General features: G+C 37.6%; 1 protein-coding gene across 1 annotated transcript in view; it reads right to left on the reverse strand.

The window, feature by feature from the left end:
- LOC143232617 (histone H3-like) overlaps window positions 1-25,395 on the reverse strand; it is a 191,155-nt gene that overhangs the window by 105,475 nt on the left and 60,285 nt on the right. The window lies entirely within an intron of this gene.

Here is a 25,395-nt window from a genome sequence, read left to right on the forward strand (position 1 = left end):
TAGTCTCTGTTACGAAAGATACTATATGTTTGATGAATAGTCGATGTGTCTGCGTGGACTGGGCAGTTTCTCGACTACGGACAGTTGCCTCGGCGTAAGTTCGCTTGGGGGTTGTAGGGGCTGAGAGAGAGGCTGGCTGGTTCTAGTGGTCTTTCGGCTGGGTTGTTGGCTTAATATAAGTGTTTGTCAGAGGGTTCAGATGTCTTTGTTGTTCGTTGGATTTTTCGGCTTGAGGTTTTCCGGATAGTTTGAGTTAAAGAATTTTTTCCTCTTTAGGGAGATAACTTTGGAAAATTTGGGGCATCAACGATAGGAAGCTGCGTGTGGACCTCCACAATTAGCGCAGCATGTCTCTAACCGGTTTTTTGGGCAATCCTTGACTGTGTGTGTGCCACTACATCTTACGCATCTAGGGGTAGCTTTACAGGCAACACTGGCGTGTCCGAATTTCTGACAGTTGAAGCACTGCAGTACTGTAACTGCAGCGGGTTGTTTTGTTTCCTCTACGTGAAGTTTTAGAAACCACATGGTTATGATATTGCTTATGAGCTGAAACGACATCATTCAGGGTGATTCGGACCAGCGGCGTAGGGAGGCCATTCTTGACTGATTTTCTATGTTGATGGCTTGGATGGTTTCTTGGTTGTTAACTTAATCCTGTTGTCAGCTTTCATTGACATTTAAACAGCCTGGAGATCCTGCGGGGGAATTCGTGCCAGTGACGGAAGAGCTGCTTGTGTCAAGGTCAGTTGACACGTTCGGCGATTCACTTTCAGAGGAAGGCATGTCTGCTTCTGCAGACTCGAGGAGTACTAATTTACCGTTTTCCGAAAGCGGCGACCCGGTGGCTCGTGTTCTCGTTTAAAAAATTTTAAGACAAGCCCTGAAAAGGGCTTAAATCTGTATTAAAAAGGTAGTATCAGCTGAGGAGACTAAACGCAGACACACGGGATAAGAGTAAAGATTAAGTTCCCACTCACGTAACGTGGAATACTTGTTGAAAAGTAAGCTAGTTGATCAGGAGTCACGTGAAAGCTCCGTCTCATCCAACTAGCTCTCGTCGTCCGTCTCTGTCTACTCCGTCACCAGGTAAGTGGATTGTAATTTGTCCTGTTTGAAATGCGTCTGAAGGCCAAGCTTTTAGTAGACTGTTAAAATCAGCGGGTTCCTTTCCTTGAACCAGAACACCCCCTGGAGGCAGACAGTTAATGTTAGTGATCGTTGCGGTAGGTTTGCACCTGTATATTTCTTTTGCCAGTTGTGGCTGGTTGAAACTACCAGGCATCCCTTGGATAATAATGGCATGCTTCCGTAATTTCGATACGAGTTGTGTACGTGTGTCTGTGGTGGTGGTTCTTTGTTTAATGTGTTTTTTCTGACTACGATTCTGCACAAGCGTGAAGCTTTCGTCGTCAGAAAGAACTTCGTCTTTGTCTGAAATTCTTTGTTGTGGAATATCCAGGGTGGGGTTTGGGTTGCTAGAACTGCTAGTTGTTGGCATATTATTGTCTATATCCGTAATCTTAGCTACATTATCTTCAGATGCTGAAAGTATAATATCTTTAACTAGTTTTCTTTTTTTCTAGTCCTAACAGTATTTTCTTTAATAGGCGTTAACTTTGCTTTTAATTCTTTTTCTGCTATAAACATTAAATATTTTAATTTTACATTTTCATTTTCTATATGGCCACAGTCACTAAACTTACTTTTTTGTCCCTGATATAGACGGGCTTGCTCCCTCAGTTTCAGACGCTATATCGTTTTCCCTGATCTCCAACTCCCCGGCCGGCATGTCGCCCCGTTGTTTATCGAAGTTGAACTTGCTGTCTCGGGCTAATTCAAATGGTAAAAAGGTCTTCTGTCTTTGTATCTACTGGCGTGAAACTCGAAGTGAATAGAAAGAACTCGACAAAATATGAAGCAAAATATAGGTTGTATACACGTAGAATTTCGAGAGCCTTTCAGAGGTACATCCTATCTTTACCCTCTTCAAGCGCAGAATGGGGAAGTGGTCACTAGTGATTTCATCATGTACTTTAAAGTTAGAGGTTCTGTTTACTGTGTCCTTGGGTGCTATGATGACATCAAGTACATCGTATGAGCCGTTGGCGGCTGAAAAGTGTGTAGGTGTATGGTCGTTAATTAGGTGCATTTTATTACTAAAAAGAAAATTTTTTTTATGCACAAACCTCTGCGTGTGTTTCTGTTTCCCCTTAGTTTTGTATGCGGAGAATAAAAATTCCCAATAATAATTGGTTTGAGTTTGCGATTAACACATTTTGAAGGATTTAATATATATTTAGATGGTGAACAATATATCGAGATTAAATGCGATATTTTCTTACTGAAGTAAGCTATTATACCTCTGTTGTTTTCTGAGTGAGGTATGCTGTGCGTGATGAATCCGGGGATTGTGGTGTTTTGTTTCTCTGTGCAAAGTGTTTCTGAAACGATGATTAATGTGGCGTTTATATGTTTGTTTATGTTGTATATTTCTATCCTTTTGTCTTTGAGATTTCCTTGGCAGTTGATGTGTAAGATTTTAATGTGTTGTATCTTTGTGTTGTTTTATTTCCTTTGCATCAATTTTGAGTGAAAGATGGTGTGGTTTGAGGTGAGGAAGGTTAAAATAATAACTTGCAAGGCTACAAACAGCCTTGAGTGACTCGTGCCTCGATTCGAATGTGGGGAGATCACTCAATTCTATTAGCATTGCTAGTAAGTTTGTGGTGAATTCTGTGGGGTTGAATGCTTGTGTTGTTTTCGGGCGTGTGACGTCTGCGAAAGTACGAGTTGGTTGAGGTTGAGAGTGTTTGATTTGTGAGTCTGCCGGAGTTTGTACTAAAGGTTGTTTGGTGATGTGGGTGCCGTGGGATTGATTGTTATTGTTCGTGGTTTTGAAAATAAATCTATTACGTATTTGAGTGTATTTAGGGCAGCCTTTGTAACTGGCTGCGTGAGGGCCCTGACAGTTTGCGCATCTCGCTTGGTTACGCTCGTTAGGACACTGAGCAACCTCGTGAGGTCCGCCACATCTCGCACATCTGTCCTTGGCCATACAATTGGTTTTCGTGTGTCCGAACCTTTGACATTTGTAGCATTGAATAATGGGCTTTTGGTGTGTTTTTTTCCGGTTCGGTCGTGTGTCTCTTGAAAAATAGGAAGCAACCATTTTTTAATAAGTTGTCTTGATCGTCTTTATTGTTGACGGTTATCTTGATCATTGGCGTTTTTTGTTTCGTTCTAAAGGATACGATTCGGTTTGATACAATGTCGTAGCCTTGAGTTTTTAATTCATCTGTGATTTCGTTATCTTCGATGTCGAAATCGACACTTCTGATAATGACAGTTAATTTTGGCGTGTTGTTTTTTGTATACTAATGGTGGCTTGGACCCTGAAGGCATCTTGGGCCAGTGGGCCAAAATATGTGCAAATTCTTGTGGTTCAGAGCACTTTAACATGATTCTTCCATTAGGAAGGCGTTTGATGTCCTTAAACCGGATGCCCGGGTAATAGGCCCTCAGTTGTTTGACTATCTTTGGGATGCGTGTTGTGTTTTTTACTCCCTCAATGAACAGAGGTGGGATTCTGTAGTGAGGAGAATCGTGTGTTTGTGTGACAGTGGTGGTGTTCTTAGAATTAGTGGCGTTAGCGGTGCTGTTAGTATTCAGGTTAGTTGCGTTATTTTTGTTAGAACTAGTGGCTTTGTCATTATTAACATTGGTTACGTTATTAACACTTGAATTTTTAGTATTGTTAGTAGTGTCATTGAGGTTAAGGTTAGTAGTATTGTCCGAAACCATATTTACCTTGTCCTTTTTCTTCTTCAGCCTCTTCTTGTTTGAGGTCGCATTTGCTTCTTGAGATTCTTGTCTCGATAATTCTTCTGCTCTTGAGTATTCGCTTTCAGAACTCTCTGTCGAACTGCTCAGGGATTATGAGGCTGGTCCTTCGATTGCCTTGTTGAGCATTTCAATTATTTCTTCGTTTGATAGGGCTTTTCCGTTAGATCGCGTTGCGATCTTCCTCCTCTTCATCCTGTTTGTTTTACTACTCCTGATAAGGACGAAGGGTAAACCTTTTAGATTAAAACTTGGGAATTATGCACTTCAACAAAGTATACCTTGTCTCGCAGCTCTCGACTTACACGTTTTCTCTGCTTGACGGCGGCCTTGAAACGGACCTACTATTACGCTCACAACCCAAACTAACGTGGCAGGGGTTTAGAGAGAGAGAAATCACAAGTTCTCTCTCCAACTGGGGTGTTCAGGAACGTTGTGGTTCCTCTTCGTCCCCTTTCGTGAATTTTATTAGGAATAAGTTTTTGGTTTTATTTTATTTATTTATTTTTTTTTTAACTCTTTTTTTTGGGTGGAGTATGTCTCTCTAAATGTTGTTTTGGGTGGAGGCCAAGGCAGCACCGGAAAGAATGGCCGGGACCCGTCACGAAAGGAAGAAGTCTAGCAAATGTGAACCTGAATACAATTCAATTCAAACGGCACGATTAAGTGGCAATAAAGTTACTTTGGCTGTGATCTAACAATCCAATGCCTAAGTTTTTTGCTGTGGGGAAACAGGAGTGCCCGAGAAAACCCACTTTCACAGGACAGGCGCCGAAAGTTTTGCCTGTCGTGTGACCGGTATCTGAAAAAAGGAATGCATATTATTGACATGGATTTATTTATTTAGATTCTTTGTTGAGTAATTTGGTGATTCTTGAAATATGTTGTAAGGTGAAATGTATTTTGTTGGTGCACTTGATAATTTGTGTAGTGATTCCGTTAGTTTGTTTCTATTTTCTGCCTTTAGATAATATTTGAGTGATATTTCCGTTATTCTACCTCTTATTGTTGGTAAATTGCTAATTTGATGTATATAATTTGTTGGCGTGAATGATGGTAGACTGAATGCAGATTTTAATATTCTGTTCTGTTGAACTTGGATTTTCTGGAGTGTGTTGTTTGACGTATTGTATGTTACTTGACATCCGTACTCTATTAGTGGACGGATACTATTACGCTCTCTATATATATACATATCTGCAGGTGTTTAGGTTAAAAATTAATATTTCTTAAGAAACATTAATCCCCTGGGGTGCTCGAAGACTAACTAGTACTCCTTCAACTCCGCACCAGATAGGAATTTATAAAATAGCGTTTGTGGATAACACTGATAGACAGATTAATGGATTGATTTAACACATGTAGATGCTTGTCTGGTAAGCGTGGCAGGCAACAAGGCGAAGGCAAAGCAAATCCCACCCAAGAAGAGAGACGGAGAAATACGACGAGAAGCAAGTCGGATAAATACAAATAACAACCAAACGGGCCATTTCAGGGCCGGGCATGGATCGATGGATCAAAGTGCCCTGGCAGGGATCTAAAGATCCAATACCTCAAAATTAGGTGTGGGGGAAACGGGAGTACCCCGAGAAAACCCACTTTCACTAAACGGGACCGAAAGAAGCCCGCTTAGTGCCCTTGAAGTATGCTGGACTTGGGAGGTGGATAGGACCTGAAACGAGACTGAAGATGTTTTTAAAAGAGAAACAAGAATTATATTGTTTTAGACAAATTGAGGATAAAATTAAAGGGCGATAAATATTTACACCAGGATTTAGGAGTAGCTGCTATGTTTTTAAAGTCAGAAGTGAGTGTGTTACGATGAGTAGATTTTTTAAAGTATTTGGAAGCAAGTTTAGTTACACCTGTGGAAATTGGTAAGATTTTAGTGTGTGTCTGCACATATTCCACAGGTGTATAATGTGGCAGGCGGTGAGCGAGTTGTATAACTCGGTTTTGAATTCTTTCTAATAGAAGTATTTGATTCTTGTTCATGTTACATGTTACCACTCCATTAAGGGTCTTATGAATGTGTTGTAAATATGTAGAATTCAGACCTGCAGCCATGGTTGAAGTGACTAATTTTACAGAGGTATGAGATTCTGGTTAGCATTTTCTTTCTAACGTTTTTGAAATGGGAGTTCCATGTAAGTCTTGTATTGATTGTAACACCAAGGAATTTGGCGGTGTTAGAGTTTTCCTGTCACTATTAGCGGTAGAATTATCGTATGTGATTGTTCCGGTGTCAGAGTTTTCGCGGCAAATATGTTTAAAGGTTTTCCAAAGGGTGGCGGGATTACGTTTATAAAGTGATCAAGATTTTTACAAAAGTTATTCCAGTTTTCTTTTTGTTTTGTTCTAATAAGACGTTGTAAGTTATTTCTTATTTTGTTAATTTGAGGCTTAACTAATGGGTTCCGCGTAATGATATATTCGCGGCGGAGTTTTAGTCTTGCAATAATTAGGGAGTGAATTTCGGGGGTGAGTTTCCAGGAGTTAGGTGTGTATTGTGACGGTTTGGTAGGAACTATATGTTGTATGGTTTTTGATATGGAAGTGGAAATTTCTTGGTAATAGTGTTCGATGTCGTCTTTGGTATTTGCGAGTTTAAGGTAGTCAGGGAGGAGTGTATTTAGGGTTCGGTTAAATGACGGCCAATCAGTCTTTGAGAAGTTAAAAAAGTTATTAGGGGTATCAGTGATTGCGGTTCTGGTGGAATTATTCCAATTGGGAACACTTAATTGAAAAGATAAAGGGTTGTGATCTTCTCCGATGTTATCATGTACCCTGAAGTTGTGTATTAGATGTGTGATTGGTGGGAAGCGATCACTAGATCAATTACACTTTGTGTTCCATTGTGATGTGTATGTGTCGGTGAGTTGTTATTAATTACATTAAGGTTTGTGTATGCACAAAGTTTACTAAAATTCTACCAGAAGTGTTTGTAGTGTAACCTCGAGTGTGGGGTGCGACGCGTTAAGGTCGCCAAGTATAATTACATTATTAAATGTGCTAATAATGGAGTGGAGAAATGCGATGTCCAGGGTGGACTGGGGGGATATATATATATAGCTAAGCTAAGAGGGTTATATCTGGTGGTGGCGGTAATTTGATTTTACAAAGTATGTATTCGTGGAAGGTTGGTATGTTGTGGTCGATCAAGGTGATGTTCAAGTTCTCTTTGTAGAAAAGTGCGATTCCTCTGGTGTTTGGGGTTTTTGGTTTAGAAATAACCTTATAATGGGGAGTAGAAAGTAATTGTTATTGTTGAGTAGAGTTTCATTTATAGTAATAATAGAAGCATCTAGGTTTGTAGCCAATTCAAAAGCTCGTATTTTTATAATTATGTCCACCTTGAATATTAATGTGTAAGAAGGTAAAGAAGTTTTTGGTCTTACCTATTCGGAGAGTCCTTCAATGAGGCGTTGTTCGAGGGTATCGGGTGATAAACCTCGGATCCTCAAATAGTCCTGAGCTGCTTTACATGACGCGATAAGAAACTGGCCGAGGTCAAGATTTTCGTTGCCAGCAGCAATCATGACTTTAACGATGAAAGCTATTACATGTGACGGTTTAATAAATGATAGAGTGGCAGGTTTGGTTTTAGATGGGTCGTTTTCCTTACGTCGTGGCAGTGATGTTTGCTTTACCGTGTCAGCATAACTACGGGTCTCTTGTTTTCTGCTAGTAGAACGTTGGTACAACGTGGTTTGGCTGTGCAAGCGTTTTTGGTATGACCAAAACGCTGGCAATTAAACACTGTAGGATATTATAGTCGGGGAATTTAGGACAAAAACCTCAACTGTGGGAATTGCGACGAACCACAGAATAATACCGTTTTCAGGAAGGTGGTGGTTTGAGTGCTGTCAGTGATACTGACTTTAATGAGAGGTGCGGACCTGCTGTATCCTTGCAGATTTTATTCTGGAAAAGTTAAAAAATTTGACTTCACGAAGGTTAAGTTCTTCATATTTCTTGGTGATCATGGTATACCTCGGATGACTATAGTCTTCCTGATGGTACCCGTTGCGTTAAGGGGATGCCACTAAAAGCATCAGTAGGCCATGCTTTAAGGAGAATGGTATAGTCCTTGGGATATTCTGTTTTAATAAGTATCCCTCCACGGGGAAGCCGACGTACGTTGTTGAATGTGACTGTTGGAAATAGCCGACGAAGTTCGGCAGCTATTTGCGGTTGTCGGAACGTGGCAGGAATACCTTCTACGATGAATGGAGGTGGTGCTTTAGTGGTGACTGAGCTAGAAGAAGAAGCACCTGGGTTAGCTGTGTGACGTGGTTCAGGGCATTTGCTTGGTTTAACCGAGCTCTTTGAGGATGCCGTGATAGTAGAGAGAGAATCGCTAGAGGTATTATGGTCATCATCTGTATACATGGCCGTGCTTGCGGCAACAAGTAGTTTAAGACGCTCGGCGCTGGTAAGGGACGGACGCTGCGAATTCGCAAACCAAAACGCTATTGGCTGCTTTTCAATCCTGCAGCACGGAATTTAAACGAAGAGAAAAACTTCCTGCCAATGACGAACTACCATGCCTATCCTCTCCATAACCTCGTGTTACAAATTTCCCTGCTATCCAAGGCATGGTTAGGGTAGATTATTAGGCGCCCTGACCCTAAAAGTGGGTTTTCTCGGGACACTTCTATTTCCCCCCACAACAAAATTATTGGGTATGTCTATACCCAGTCCCTTAAAAGAGGTAGGTTATTCTGTCTCGTACTGTTCTTATATCTTTCTACACCCGATTACTTCATGTGTCGTCCCTCCCTTTCTCCTCCGACTTCATTTTTCTCCTACGTGACTATATCCAACCATCCTCAAGACATTCTTCAGAAACAACCCAAATATCCATTTATTTATGGTTACGATCGTTGGAACACCTGAGCAACCTCGTAGGTCCTGCTGCATCTCACGTATCTGTCTTTGGCCATGCAATTGGTTTTTGTGTGTCCGAACCATTGACATTTAAAACATTGTAAAAGCTTGTGGTGTGTTTTCTCCGGTTCGGTCGTGTGGTTTGTGAAGAATAGAAAGCAACCGTCTTGTAGTAGTTTGTCCTGGTCGTTTTTATTGTTTATGGTTACTTTGACTAGTGGCGTTATTTGTTTTCCTTTAAAAGAGATAATTCGTTCTGATTGTGAAATGTCATAACCTTGTATTTTCAGTTCCTCAGCGATCTCGTTATCTTCGATGTCCAAATCGACACCTCTGATAACGACAATTAACTGTGCAGTGTTGTGTTTTGGTGTGTTGATAGTGGCTTTAACCCCAAAGGCATCCTTGAGCCAGTGGGCTAAAATGTGTTCGAATTCATTAAACAGGATGCCCGGGTAATAAGCCCTCAGATGTTTTACGATCTGACGGATGCATGTCGTGTTGTTTATTCCTTCAATAAACAGAGTTGGGATTCTGTATTGAGGAATGTTGTGTGATTGTATTTTGAGACAGTGGTGGTGTTTTTTAGTGTTATCAGTGTCGTTGCTGGGGTTTTCAGATTCGTGTTTCATTAGACCTATTAGAGTTACTAGCGTAATTAGTATTAGAGTTAGTAGCGTTGGTAATATTATTAGAGTTAGTGGCGTTGTAAATGTTACAATTAGTGGCATTATTAGTATGATGGTTAGTGGCGTTATTATTGCTAGACTTTATATATTTACAAAACATTCATTAAACCTCTAATAGAATATGGAGCCATGGTAACATGCAAAATTAAGAAGGAATTACTACTATTACAAAGACACAAAAATCGAGTTATACGACTCGCACACCGCCTGCCACTTTACACAACATCTGAATATGTTCAGAAACACATTGAAATCTTGCAAATTTCCGAACGATTCATTAAACTAGCTACCAAATACTATAAAAAAAAACCACTAATCGTAACGCATTCGCTTCTGACTTCAAAACAAAGCAGCTACTCCTAAATCCTAGTGTAAATATTTATCTCCATATAATTTTATCCTCCATCAGTCTAACACAACGTAACTCTTGTTTCAATTTTTTTACTATATATAAGTAACACTTTACTTTCCGGCATCAAGATTTACCTATCTTTTATTTACTTAACCGTCATTTTTCCCACAAATGTTGGCTCTAAGCATTGTTGACACTGAGTGGAATAAAGGTTCTTCCTCATCCTCCAGTATCTTATGCTGTCACTTATTTCTGTACAATATATTGTACTTTGAGCCAATGACATACAATTTTAACTGTAACTGTTAGCTTTGCAGCATGGTGCATCTTCTGAGGCTGCACTCCATTTGAATTCAGAATTTAATCTTAACGATACCAAGTGATTACGAGTCATTGTTCCAAACAATCTAGCTCACGAGATTGAGTCCGTATTTGGCCCCACAAATATCGTGTACTATTTATGGTGCTCCAGCGTTTATAAGCCAAAACAAGAGACGGGAATAAAGACATATTGAGTACTGGGGTTCTTTTCTTTCTCAAAGAATCGACTTCCTTTGTGGAACGGAAAATTTAAGACTCGCTCTGTACTTGTTGTACCATTACTGATTAAGTTTTGGTCTGTCTTGTTTTCTATAGAAATCTGAATGAGAGGTGCTAAGGACTGTTTAATCAAAAACTTTTCAGTGGCAGAAACAACTGATGATATAACCTCTGAGAAATTTAGCCCACAAATTGAAGTTCTGCAAGGAATTGTATTAAGTCTTATTGTATTCTATGTACTTCGGAAATACCATGTCCGAGACTCTTAATGGCAATATTAATATTGCCCAGTATGCCAATGATATCAAGTACTGGGTGACAAATTACTCTTGTTTAATATCAATTAAAAATGTACGATTAGCATTATTGAAATTCGAATTATGGTGTAATTTGTGGCGAATGTATCTAAATCCAGACACAATAAAGTTCATTGTGTTCTGTTGGAAAAACTGACATCACTAAAAATATTAGAAGCATTAAAGGGTGTAACTTAAAAATTATAATAAAGAAATAGAAGAAGTAGAAAAATTTATTTTACGTGTCCTTTAGAACAGAACACTGGACTGAAGGGACCATTTGGTTAAAAATGTTGGACGATAGTTGCTATATTGAAATCAAATATTTCTATATATAACGGATGTTCTACCAAGACTATTATTAAAATTCGTAATCTATTGAAATTTTTAATTGCTCATGCTGGGATGGCGGGGTCGAACATAAGATGAAATTGTTACAATGTTTGCAAAATTATATATTATAAGAATCGCAACCAGATTTTCCATTGATTTCTGCATAAGGAATACTATGCCAACAATATCAAATCATTTTAAAAAAATATTCCAATTAAATATTATAATAATGACAATTTGGGCATTATCAAAGAATTATAAAGAAAAAATACTTTGAAAAGACCAAATAAATGACTCGTTTGAGTTTTATTGTTGTTAATATAAGTATAAATTTATTCTGATATAAGACAAGTATTAAAATAGTAGTTTTCAATTCTAGAATCCAGAATAACTTAAAACAATTATCATTTACAGTTGTTAAATAGTAGCCCTGAGTTAGTATAAGCATTGCACACAACTGCAGGTAGAACGTTCATACTTTATACCACCAAGTAAATTAGAGAAACTATTAAATGAAGTTGAAAGAAAATTGCATCCACACAAGAGAATTACATGTACATGAGCTGATGTGAAGACAGCCAGCAGTGAGGGATATGCTAAGAATGTTTATAGATACCTGAGAAAGGAGCTGACAGGATGTTTAGATTATATGAAATCATACCGTCACCATTAGCATTAGCAGAGTTAAGTGATGAACGTATTTATGTGCTAAATTCTTTAGAACGACCCATTAGAGTATGTGACCCTAGTTTAGCAATTTGTACGGTTCCCATTACGGCTTGAGCTATGGAATATTTGCAGGAATTAAAGATAATCGAATTATCTCAAAAGAAAATTATCCATAAACAGTTTTACTCTGGAAAGACCCCAGGAACTTCGTTATTTTATGTGAAAGATGAACTTGCCTTATTGGTAGTACGCCTTAAATCAAATGCAGATCAGTTTGATTATCGAAACAGTAGATATATTAACTAGAAATTGTTCTGCTCATAGCCAAGGAATTACAGTACTCTCTAGTTTTAGAAGTAGAATAAAATATACAGGAATTCCGTTAAATATAAGAGTACCTGATTGGTAAGAATGTTGATTATAAGAGTCGAAATTAATTCGGAAAATAAACGTAGATTCAGATATTAAAAGACTGTCCAAAATATTGGATGAAATCCGAAACCTGACCCCGTTGAGAGTAGGGTTAAGTATGAAGAAATTTCAACAACATATAAATCACTTGAGAGCTACATCAGTAGTAAGTAGGTTAGATAAATGGAAGTTGATTAATTCAGTTAACATTATGCTTAGTAGTAATACTAGTAAGTGTGGTGTTATATACAGTACGTGAAAGATTGGTTTTAATGACATTTTGAAAGTTAGATGGGCTGTGTAAATTCAAAAATAAAAATAAAATTAGCACAGAGCCAGGCAACAATAGAGTTGTCTTACTTGGTTAGAGGCCACCGAAGTGGTTAAATTATGTGATTATAACCCATCTAATTAGGATACAGAGTGATTGTATAATAGCTGATATCAAAATTCAGTTAGTTTAACCAATTGGTGAGGTTAGCTGATTATAAAATTAATATATAGATAAAAATTATTAGGAAAATAAAATGTATGTGATAGAGAATGTTCGAGAACTCAAATGAAGAGTTTGAGATCCAATGTCCGAGAATAGAAGATTATCTACAAGAGAAGTGATGAAATATCACCACAGAAGTAAATCAGTGACAGATAAAAAGGAAACCAACATTACGACAGTACGAGTGTTGAAGAAAAACAATGTGAACAGAGAAGTGTTGAGTGAAAAACAGAAGTGTGTTGGTTTGCTTACAGCAAAACCACTTTGGGGCTATCTGCTGAGCCGACCGAGAGGAATCGGGCCCCTAATTTTAGCGTTACAAATCCGTAGACTTACCCCTGTACCAGCGTGGGAGTTGTAAACAGAAGTATGAAGTATGTATCAAATATTGAAGTGTGCTACTGTCATAAGTCCAGGAAGAAGTCCAAATGGTTCAAAAGGTTGTTAGTGACTCGATATACTATAATGAAGCATAGTTAAAGCTGTTATATATCCCTTAAATCAAGTAAAATTATTACAGGAGAACTAACGCAATAATAGTAATGATAGAAGGTAAATATTCCCTGAAAGAACTATCTTGGACTGTTCTACCACTTAGACCGATAATTATTGCTAGAAAGCTCCAGTTTCAAAGGAAAAACAGTATGAAGATGAAAGACTTGTAGGTTGGTGTGCCACCTATCTTCATGAACTGACTTGGAAAGACTGTGTGCATGATTTTTTCAAATAATAGCTCCATATAAGGACGTGTGTCAAATTTTTGATTAAGTGTACACGAAGGATTTAGAAAAGAAATTAATTATTAAAGTAATGGGAGTAACGTGTATAAATTTAGAGAACCATGTAAGAGGATGAGAATCGATGACCCGGTTATGTGTATTTACTACGCGTATCCACGTGAACATTGTGCAAAATGGCCTGATGATTGTGTTGTTAATAGCAACGAGACTATATTGCAACATTTCTGACAAGAATTTCAAGGAAGGCACAAGAAGTATATATTAATAAAAGAAAAAAGTCGAGAATCATTATATGTTGAAACTGAAGCTTCTGTGATATTTTTAATTTTATCAATTTTCCTTTGTTTATTATGGAATAGTATATAGTTAAATGTTTCAGTTAAGAGATATGTAATTTTATGTTACTATAATCAATATTAATAAGTAGATATTTTAACAGATGTTAACAGACATAATATTAATGGAAGAACAGCAAACGATGACCGATGTGTAAATAGAAGGATGGATACAAAGAGTTTTGGCGATGAAATGTTCATTAAGGAATTTTTTTTTTTTTTGTAAGGAGGGAGAAGTGAGGAATCGCTAGATATCTGGATGTCTCAAATAATTATTAAAATAAACAGGAAGTAATGAAGTATAACAAAATATGTTTACGAAGCAATGTTTTTACAATATTGACAACTAAACATACCAAGTAAGTTGTCGCCGTATGATCAAATTACTTCTAGTTTAACAAGAACTGACGCTGACAAGGTAAATAGTTAATTAAGACATTCGGAAAAGCCGTCAATAGACTTGTGCTGCATATTTAGGATAGAAGAACTAGATGCTCTCAATGTTAAAAGATTGTATGAAACTTTGAGATATGGTATGAGATAATATTTATTAAGTAGGGAGGAGTGAAACATTGATATATATATATATATCAAATGTTTCAGATAATCTTATGTAATAAGAAGGGTGATACAGTGAAATATGGGTGCAGAAGTATTTAAACTTTTTTGTTCATATATTTTTAAATGATTATAAAACTAAGATCAGTTAAAAGAAACATGTTTAGCAATTTTCTGCTGTATATTTAGAATATAACAAACTGACACTACCGATGTCAGTAAAAAGGTTATGCAAGCTATATACGCTGCATTACTGAACCAGAACTAGGAAGAACCTTTGAGAACTTGACGACAGTTGGGGCTAATGATCAGAAAGAACAATAATTGTGGAGCTTTACATTTACAAAACAGGAAGGCAGCCTGCACTATGATAGAATATTGATGCAAGAGGAAAAGTCTGACTATACACCTTCACTAGTTGTGACCATTGCATATTCAGAGTTGTTTTCATCATTAGTTGTTGCCCACGATCATAATACAAGTGATCAACTAAGTATCGGAACTACTTGCGGGTAGTTGTACATACTATTTGATGGATCGTGAGGAAATATTCGAATGAAACTTCATGTAACAGCCGAAAAATCAGCTCTCCCGTGACAAAAGTTGTTTCCAGACTCAACGAGTTCTCCCTCAACAACAGAAATTCTTACAATTGTCCACAAAGCACTCTCTCGTGAGAAAGAAATAGCCTGTAGGCTATTAATGAGACATTTTCTCGTAAGAACTCTTTGTAAGTATTCTAATGCCATAATTCTTAAACATTGGTCATCACATTAAGTACTGTAGTGTTAAATGAATATTTAGTAAAAGTGTTAAGAAAATTTAAAAAAGTTAATCTGTTTGAAAAGATGTAACTATGTATGTAAGATATAACTATAAAGTTATAACTATATTAACTATATATAACTATATGTTGGATGTAACTATAAAGTATATGAAAACATGAATGAATTCTTACTCTGAAATTTCTTTTATTATGCCTTTTAAAGCATAAAGTATGTGTTCCATTTTCCCAGTACATTTTTATGTAAAATAAATAAATCTTATGACAGGTAGTATTAGAAGCTCCAAAAACTAACCACAACCCAACCAACCACTCAGCCTGCCTAATGTTACTAAAACAAGCAACAACATAAACATGGCAACCACATAAAGAAATAATAGAAATGATTAAAGAAAGAAGGAATCTGTGAAGACAATTCATACAAAATAGAAATACAGCACTAAAGACCCATATAAACACTATGAGAAAGTTTCGAGATCTAAAACAAGACAGTTAAAACAACATTTGTTCCCAACTAAACTAGAAAACTGCCTTAAAACTATTCTGAACGCACCTAAAACGATTCATAAACAATGGAAACCAAACAATGAATACCTGCCACTAAAAACTCCCAACAAACCGGCACATATTAACTCTTGAAAAGGAGGAGGTATTCAAAGAACATTTTCAAAGACGTTTAAAATACACCACGAAGCAGACATGAACACATTTGTATAGAAAATCAGCTTCATACAATTAAACAAAAATTATTGAAACAACGAAGTTCCCAGTAAATACAAAAATTAAATTAACAAAATTTGATTGTACAGAATATCGAATTATATTACCTCCCAAAAACCAAAACAGAAATGGAAGTTTAAACTAGTCATAAAAAGAAGGCACTCGGAGATATGAACATTTATCATTGATTTCTGGATATATCCAAGTTTTTAGACGCATGCAAGAGTCTTTGTTCCGTAAGAAGAAAAGCCAGCAAATAAACCGAACAGTTATTGTCTGATCAGTCTAACAAGGTGTATAAGAAAAATTATCAAAAGAATAATTAGTGATAGATTTTTAAATAACTTCTAAATTACCCGAAATTCACAATGCACTTTGAAACCTGCTGCAGACTGGTCACACAGACCACACGTTTGTGCATAAGTCCTAGACAAAAGAAAATAGTTGGTCAAAACTGTAACCAATCTGTAGCGAAGTTAGAACACCTTTTTCTTCTAATTCTTATATATATATATAAAAAGACATCTAAAGTACAATAGATGGTTGTATCTGAAGAAGCTTGTTTTCACGTTAGTCGTTCCAAGTCCACTGCCAACAGGCGACGAGCAGACCTTTGAATGCAGGACCACAGTCTTGTGTATGGAACAGGAACAGCAGTGATAGCACCAGTCTTTGCTGTGATGTAAGCGAGCTTCTTCCCTCGAATATCATCGTTGCATGGAATACAAATGAACAAGATAGAAGTAAACGTTAAAGAGAACTTTTCGAGCATGTATAAATAGTACAACTTGAGCATTGCTGAACTTCTATGTAATCGAAGGCAAGAAAAATGGCGTACACTTTGGCAGTTTACCCAGAAACTGTAGAGGGAATTCTCTGTGCAACCATGACAGAGCCCACAGTCACCTGATTTTGAACCATCTGTATAAACAGGAATGGAAGGATGTTTCGAAAGATCTTTAGCAAATAAAAGATGATACTTTCAATTGCGTTTTTCAGATGACCGAAAGAAAAGTCACATTTGTGGATGGTAATAATCCATGGTGGGGTGAGATGACCAGAAGATACTGTGGTGTCATTCAAAGAAGGCCCACTTCATCCAAATGTATCCGGATACCCAGGCTAAAAGAAACGATTGCAGTTCGTCTGTTCTGAAAACACAACCTCGGGTTGGATTCTGTGGTAAGGGTCAACGTTTTGAAGCATATAGCAAAGCCAGGTGCTAATGGCATCAGTGAAGAAGAGGTTTATGAGACTCTGTGTACTAACTCTTTACTAAGGAGGTGCTGAAAGTCCAGTGATGATGACCTGGGTATAGCATCTTCACAACCGAGGCCATAGAGCTGTAGAGTATAGTCGAGCTTAAGCAAATGGAAGATGTTTATTACTCTTGTACATTTCACTCATAACTGCTTGATGTGTGGTATAAAGGTAAGCTTCCGTTAAAGATAAACTACAATAACTTTGTATCAGAGACCACAAGAACTACAAATTCTCAAAGTCAATGCTTGGGATTGGGGTGAATACCCTTATGGCAATAAAAGTGCATGAAAATGGTTTCAGAGAGAGAAAAGAAGCTAAAACCTTTTCCTGGGGTTCTTTTCCGTCATTCGATAAACCTCTGAATGAAAGAGGTGATCACTGTGACTATGTCTTGTTAGCTGAGAAAGTGGAAGATCAAGCAGAAGTAACAGACACTTGCTGAAAGTTTTCTGGTTGCAGGTACTTCCTGGCTATCAGAAAGCAAGATCGAAATTGAAACAGAATTATACTGAAAACTAAACATCAAATTTTTCCCCATATGACTTTAGAACTTGTAGTAGAAGAGATAGTGGTTGTGAATTTAATCCAAGATTTCTTCTGGCTTTGAAGTCTTACCTGCCAAGCATGTGCACGGGACCACTGAGAAGCAATGCAATTAGAAAGTGTGGGATACATAAAAAGGTATTCTTGGCTCTTTTTTTAGGTTTTTTGTACCATGGACAATGACATGTCGAGGTATTAAAAATATATTGAGCAACTGCATGGATAATATAGTAAGACACTACTACCACGTAGTGGTCTAATGATGGCTTACAAATGACTGCAGCATTAAATTTCATGAGAGAATTAAAACATGGTTAGATGGCTTGTTCCTGCTTCCTCCAGGGCAAGTAAGTCAGGTGGCGCTGACCATGGGCAATATCTCTCAAAATGATCAGTACCCAGTGGGTGGCTTTCAGCCTCCACGAAAAGTGGGAAAATATTGAAGGGGAGCAGATTGAGAGATTAGTAGCAATAAAAGACTGACCAGGTGCATTACAATAAAGTATAAGAACCAGTACTGAAGACATAAGTTTTGACGTAAGAGCACTTTTTCAGAGACGTTATGTCCATTAATGTAACCCAGGATTAAAAAGGGAGACAGCAACTGTTCAAGAACAGCATCAAGGTCTGATTGATTATAGGTCTTTCCGGGAGATAGATAGGGAGAACACACAGCAATTGTATGACCTGTACAAAGAACTGCTGATGGGTTAAGATAGGCACACAGAATGATAGATTTTACCAACGTTGTGAATGATTCCTAAGTTAAAATGGAAACTTCGACAGTTTCACTGCATCAAAATGGCCGTTTTCATTTACATGGAGAAAAATTGGGTGGACACCTCTTCTTGTTTTAGTGATATCTCTTCTCTTTATTCTCTTTACTGAAAGTATGTCAGTCAACGTTCATGGTTCCTGTCCTTGGTTGAGTAAGCAGGTCTCTGTCATTAGAAGAAGATTCCAGCAACTAAGAGCATGATCGAATAATTAATCTGCATCTCGGAGGTGGAGAAGATGGGTCCGAGGAAATACCCGAATGCTGAAGTAAAAGGAAGTGGATTTGGAGATCTGATGAAAGGGTTGTTAGGGACAGAAATGAGCCTTGACGTTGATTCATGAACTGGCTGGATAATGAAAAGTAAAACTTTTCACATGGTTTGTGAATGATTACTTTGGAGACACTCCCCCTGTAGCAGTAGAATGAAGTGGAGCAGCATATGTTTGAGATGGAGTGATAGCCAGTGACTTTTGAGCCTTGTGTCAGCCATTTTCAAACATTGTATTTTTTGTTTTTCCAACCACCTAGGCCATGAACAAAAGTAAGATTGGTGAGAGCCACTAAAATTAACACAATGAGGGTTTATTTCACACTTACTGGCATCAAGGTCCTTGCTATGTCAATGAACACACCTCAAGGAACCACGACGTGATGTCTTTGAGTGACTAAACTGCTTAAATTGGAAACATCTGAGACAGTTTGGAATATTTGTTCACACTTGATGATGTAAAGGTCAAACTTAGTATATTGTTCGGTATCATAATCCTATATTTGCGAGTAAGGATACGTCTCACTGCACAACATTCTTGGGTGGTGAAATAAGCTAGGATCTCTGTGCAAATGTTCTTAAATCCCTCTCAATAAAAGTGCTTCATGACGAATTCAAAGAAGCATAAGGAGTAAGACCAATGGGTATATCCACAATAGTTATTAAATACAAGAGGAGTTCACTGCATTTATAAGTGAATGTTTCCACCACTAAATCACAAGAAAAAAAGCCTTTGATTGACTTTAGATAGCCACCCGAAGGGTCTATTCTTTCTAAATAAAAAAGGGAGATATTTGTCTGATAAAGAATGTAATACCAGAAAATAAGGTACATGTGTTCAATAAGTTGAACATTGCTGCTCAGAATTTTGAAGATGTGGTCATTTACCAAAATTCTGATTTGAAGTATTTTTGATAAATTTGATTAGGAGTATTTGCATTAAAGAAAGAATGTCTCAGTGCCCACCATGGAGTCCAATGAGTAGATTCACTACACTGTCAAACATGTACACTGCAGCAATGTCAGAGTTTTGCGAGTGCTATATCCCAATACCAACATACGATAAATTATCTACAACACCAGTTGAGAACATTCAACACTGGTACTTGGTCGATCCTACATAATTGACCCTGGGAGTGGCACAAAAAGCTGCCTGTCTTCAGGAACTGAAAACCAAAGTGGTGCATTAGGGTTGAACTCTTCAACTTTTCACTTGTCACCAAGCACATAAAACATGTGTGAGGATGTTTAGACCCTGGAGGAGGTAAACTGGAAGGACGAAACCCTCTCAAGGAGGTTCCCTCGCACATACGGGAATCCACACCAACGGGAGGAAGAAACAATAAAAAAAAGAAATCGTCTCGTCATTAAACAGTGAGGAACTAAAGAAGCAACAAAATGTATTAAGCAACCACTTTTATGTAATACGAACTTTCAAATCAGTGTTAACAACTGAGAACTCTAAAACCTAATTTAAAAAGGTATGGAGAATAATAGAAATATTTTAATTTACAAAATGTCTTTAACTAATTTCATAAGTATTTTCTTGCAAGTTACACTGAATAAAAATATAAACGCCCCATGTGAAATATTGTTCTCCCATGAAGAGTATCACCCAAAGTTAGTGTATACTCCTACTTGTACAAAATGGACATTTCTCTTGATTCGTGTCCCAAATTTGAGTCTACCACTGCCTATGAGCATTTGCTCAGTGATACGTTAATTTCACTGAGTGCATTGGTGTGGCATATCCAGACGCTGCTCATACAGAATGAGCAGTACTCCGACACTCCTTATACTTGGGAAAATAATAGGCCACCCCAAAATGTTAAATTTTGACAAAAGCAGCAATGCCTCAGATAACTCCAGTCATGTGGGAACGTACTATTAGCATGTTGGAAGCAGGAATGTCCACCAGAGTGGTCACTGTGCAACTGAATGTTCACTATCGGACGTTTGAGAGTTCGTTTTCAACAGACGAGCAGCACTGCAAATCGACCTCATCCACGTCGACCACTTGTGACCACTCCAGCACAGGATCGCCACATCCGCCTTGTTCACATGGAGGTGGTGATGTTATAGTGTGGGCAGGCATCGTGTATGGGCAAAGAACACAATTGCACTTTATTTAGGGGAACTTAAATGGGCAACGATATCGGGACGAGCTCCTCAACCCTATTATAGTGCCGTTTGTCCGGCAGCATAATGTCACCTTCCAACATGACAACGCCCGACCACATGTTGTCAGGATCTGCACAGAGTTCCTTGAAACTGAGCACATTCCAATTTTGGACTGGCCTGCGTATTCGCCAGACGTGTCGCCCATAGAGCATCTTTGGGATGTTCTGGATCGACGTGTTCGCGACCGTGTTCCAGTTCCGGATAATGTGTGGCACTCCAGCAAGAATGGAATAACATCCCACACGCCACCTTAGACAACGTGGTGAACTCCATGGGATAGAGATGTGTTGCTCTGAAAGAAGCAAATGGTGGACACACAAGATACTGAACAGTGAATTTCTTCAGCCTGACTCCTACCATGTTTGAAGGAGTGACAGTCCTGTTCATATGCCAATATCAAGATGTAATGGACAGTGATTTAAAGATTATTCAATAACAAAATGAATTGTGGTTGATTTCATATATTGCATGTCCTTAATGTTAATAAAAACTCATGACATGGGTCGTTTATATTTTTGTTCAGTGTACTTGCACGAAGAAAGATGATGCCATGCAAGGAAGGCGAGACAGGCTAAATCTTCCAAAGATCCTCTTAAATGAGTAACTGATTAAATCAGTTTAAGTCAAACTCAACTAAACATAAAGGAAACATTTGTGTTAAAACTTCTTACATAGTGTAGCCACTAGTAAAAATATAAATAATTGTTGTTGTATTTTTTGTCCATAAAAGCAAACTGCAAGAAAATGCACGGGCAAAAGGTGACAAAAAACAAACAACTGGCCACTAAAGCTGCTCGCAAAAGTTCTCCATCTACAGGTGTAAAGAAATCTCAACGTTACAGGCCTGGAGCTGTAGCTCTACGTGAAATCCATCAATACCAGAAGACAACTAAGCTCCTTAGCCAAATACTACATTCCCAGAGACTAAAAGGAGGACTTCAAGACTAATCTGAGATTCCAGAGCTCTGCTGTCATGGTTTTTCAGGAGGCTAGTGTGGCATACTTGTATCCACTCAGACCTTCTTGAACTGTAGTTTGCATTGGCCTGCACGTTGCCACTTTGCCTCGTCCGGAGAACTTTCCTTCGCTTTTTGTCGGAAACTAACAATACGAGTTGAATAGAGTGTACCCACCTTTTCGCGAAACCAACCATAGATATTTAGCTCCAATAGACGGCGTGAAGTGTATCTCTGGTCTCCGATACGAAGAAATCCGAGTTGTTTTATCTACAAATTTACCTCGCGAAAAACATAGTTCCGATACCCGTGGTGAGCAGATCACAAATACCCCGTTGTGTAGCTTTGAACTTAATTCCAAGAAAATCAACCATTTGATAACTCATTGCACATAAAATAAACGTTAATTTTATGTGTTTATTCATGGAGAAGCCTTATTGTTTACAAGTTAACTTAAAGTGACTAACTTGGACTAATTTATGATACCTATATATTGTAATAATAGTCATTTGCAATTAAAGAGCTGCAATAGCCTTTTCTGTCTGTGGTGGATTTAAACTTTATTGTATGTTATTTTGTTATAATAATAAAGTTACCTTTCATATATGATTATAAAGTTAAAACAATGAACAGTATATGAGGGAAAACCTTGCTAATTTATCATATAAGTCACATTTGGGAAAAAAGAAGTATTATGCTCAATAAATACGTAGACGCAGTGAAAGATTGACTTTCAAAACTGTAAACATATTCTCTATATTAAAGTATTTGTTGATATATTCGAAATGCAGTAAACGTTAGGAAAACCTTAAAACTCCTAATGTGAAACATGAAATAATAAACATTAAGAACTTTAACATCATGCCAGGACTTTCATTTTAATACATATTACCTATAATTGTTCAATTAATTATTCAAATAAGTAATGTTTAATGATAACTGTTGAATGATTTTATTGCATTTTGTCATATTATATTTTAAGATTGAACAATTATTATCAGTTACGAAACAGTTTATTTTACACTGAACAAGTGTTAAACTCGCAGGCTGAGGGTCGCGGGTTCAACGCAAACGAACCTGGCAGGGGTTTAGTTTAGAGAGAGAGAGAGAAGTCTGAAGAATTCTCTATCCAACAGGGGTGGTCAGGGACGTTGTGGCTCCTCTTCGTCCTTTTTGTTTGTTATTAACATGGTAGTCGTTTTGATTTTAAAGATCTTTAGGGAATACCCTAAGGCAAACCAGGGGCGCTCAGAAACTGTTGTTTCTCTTCAGCCCCAAAGTGTACGTTGGTTAGACATAACTTATGAGAATATATTTAGTCGGGAAATTGGTACTGCTGAACAAAAAATGAATGCAATATTGGTAGTTACCTTGGTTGTTTTCTGGTGGTCATCTTGTTCTCTTCGTCCCCTCACATGGAAGATTATTTAATTTTTGTTGGAAATTTGTCTGTATTTTACATTTTAAGATGATGAATTGTGGTGGGGCATTATAAAATTGACGGATGAGAAAAAGTGGAGCGAGACAAAATTCGATGATTGTTATTTAGTTGTCTGTGTGTTGTTTGAGTTTGTGAGAGACAGTTTCGCTGGTCAACGAGAAGCTCAGCAATAGGGCCGCGCTAAGATTATGTAGTGTTAATAACAGTGGTAGTTTTGTTTTGGAAGCTGTTTGGACGGAGTTTGTTCATTATTCCTATATTTTTGCAAATAACTCGTATCGATCACAGCTCGTGCTAGTCAAGTTTAGACGCGGAAGGTTTTAGAGGTTTTCTGTCCTGCGTTTTGTTTTCACCGGTTAGTTGGCGAGTTAATATGTCTATTTGTGGAGATATTAGTATTATACATTTCTTCTATTGGAACTTATGGATCATATTAAAATAGGTCGTAAAATTTCTGTTTACTTTACGATTGATAAACCAGTTTTACCGTATGATGTAAATACGGCGCTACATAAGGATACAGGAGAGGGTTCATTTCAATGTCTCCAGCCATTTGTTGTACGTTCTTACCTGGTAACTTTTTCAACAAAGCGTTAGAGTTTGGGCGGATTTACTGTGAAAGAAAAACGTTATTCATTTACATCAATTGGTAGGAACACTAAATGGATACATCTAAGGCATATTCCTCAGGCAAGAAAATTTGTACTGGAAGTTAGGTTAGTTTAAGCCGGTTCCGAAACACAAAGGAACTTGGCAGGGGTTTAGAGAGAGAGAAGTCTGAAGAATTCTTTCCCCAACAGGGGTGGTGAGGAACGTTGTGGTTCCTCTTCGTCCCCTAACGTGAAAGATTATTTAACTTTGATTGGGAATTTACCTGTATTTTACTTTGACTTGTTTTAGGTGATGAAGTGCAGTGAGTCATTATAAACATGACTGGTAGAAATGGGGGAGCGAGACAAAAGCGGCATAAGAGAAGTAAACCAGGCCAGAGCCCTAAGTCGGAAAAGCCGGTGAAATATCAACATACAACGACCCGATTCAGGGCTAGGCAAGAATATTTGCCTTGGCTAGGATCTAAAGATCCGATGCCTGAGATTTGAATGTGGGAGGGGGGGAACGAGAGTGTCACGAGAAAACCCACTTTCATCGGACATGCGCCGAAAGTTTTACCTGTCCTGTGCCCAGATCTTAAAAAGAAATACATATAAACATGAATTAACATTATCTGTGATTATGTATATTGTTGAGTGATTTGTGATTGTTGAAATATGTTATATGGTGAAATCTATTTTGTAGGTTCACTGGCTAGTTTACATAATGATGCAGTTAGTTGGTTTATGTGTTCTGCTTTTAAATAATATTTGTATTATATTTCTGTGAGCCTGTTTCAAAGGGTGGGTGGGTTACTAATTTTGTGTACATGGTTGCCAGGTGTGTGTGATAATAGTCGGTTTGCTGCTCATAATATTTTATTTTGTTGTATTTGGATCTTCTGTGGTGTGTTGTTAGACATATTATATGTGGCTTGACCTTGACATAGATAGTTTATTAACGAACGGATGTAAGCCTTGTATATTTGGATGATAGTCTCTGGTGAGTAATTTGATTGTTTGCTAGATATGGTCATCAAATGTGAAATGCGTTTTTTGATGGATGAGTGTATGTTGTTAACATGTTTTTTCAATGTTAATCTGGAGTCGAAAGTGATGCCAAGAAATGTGATGTGCTTCCTTATGTTGATAGGTGTATTGCCGTGTGAGATGTTTACTTTTCTAGAATTTTTCTTTGTCTTTTAATTTCCTATAAAAGTGATTGCTTGCGTTTTGTTGGATTTAAAACTACTCTTCACTTGTGCTCTAGCTCGAGACAGTATTTAGTGTTTCCTGAACGCGTGACATGGCCATTAGTGGATTTCTAGAAATACTCCAGATAGCAATATCGTTTGCGTATTGTGAAGTGTAAGTGTAGGTTAGAATAGGAAGAGGTATATCACCAACAAAAATAACGTAAAAGATCGGCGAGAGGACGGATCCTTGAGACAGTTTATTTGAAAGATTTTGATAAGGTTTTGTTGACTTTTACTTGAGCTGTTCTATCTGTAAGGAAGTTTGATATCCATTCGATAATAGTTTGATTTACTTTCAAATTGGTTTATACTTAATGGCGTTATGCCAAACACTGTCAAATGCTTTTTAACATCTAAAAATACACCTATGGTTACCTGGTTGTTATTAAATGCTTTGTAAACTGATTCAGTGAGTAGTGTGAGGTGACCTATTATTTGTATGTTTTTCCTGTAAGCATTTCGA

This window comes from Tachypleus tridentatus, chromosome 11 (assembly GCF_004210375.1).
Source record: "Tachypleus tridentatus isolate NWPU-2018 chromosome 11, ASM421037v1, whole genome shotgun sequence".
Lineage (NCBI taxonomy): Eukaryota > Metazoa > Arthropoda > Merostomata > Xiphosura > Limulidae > Tachypleus > Tachypleus tridentatus.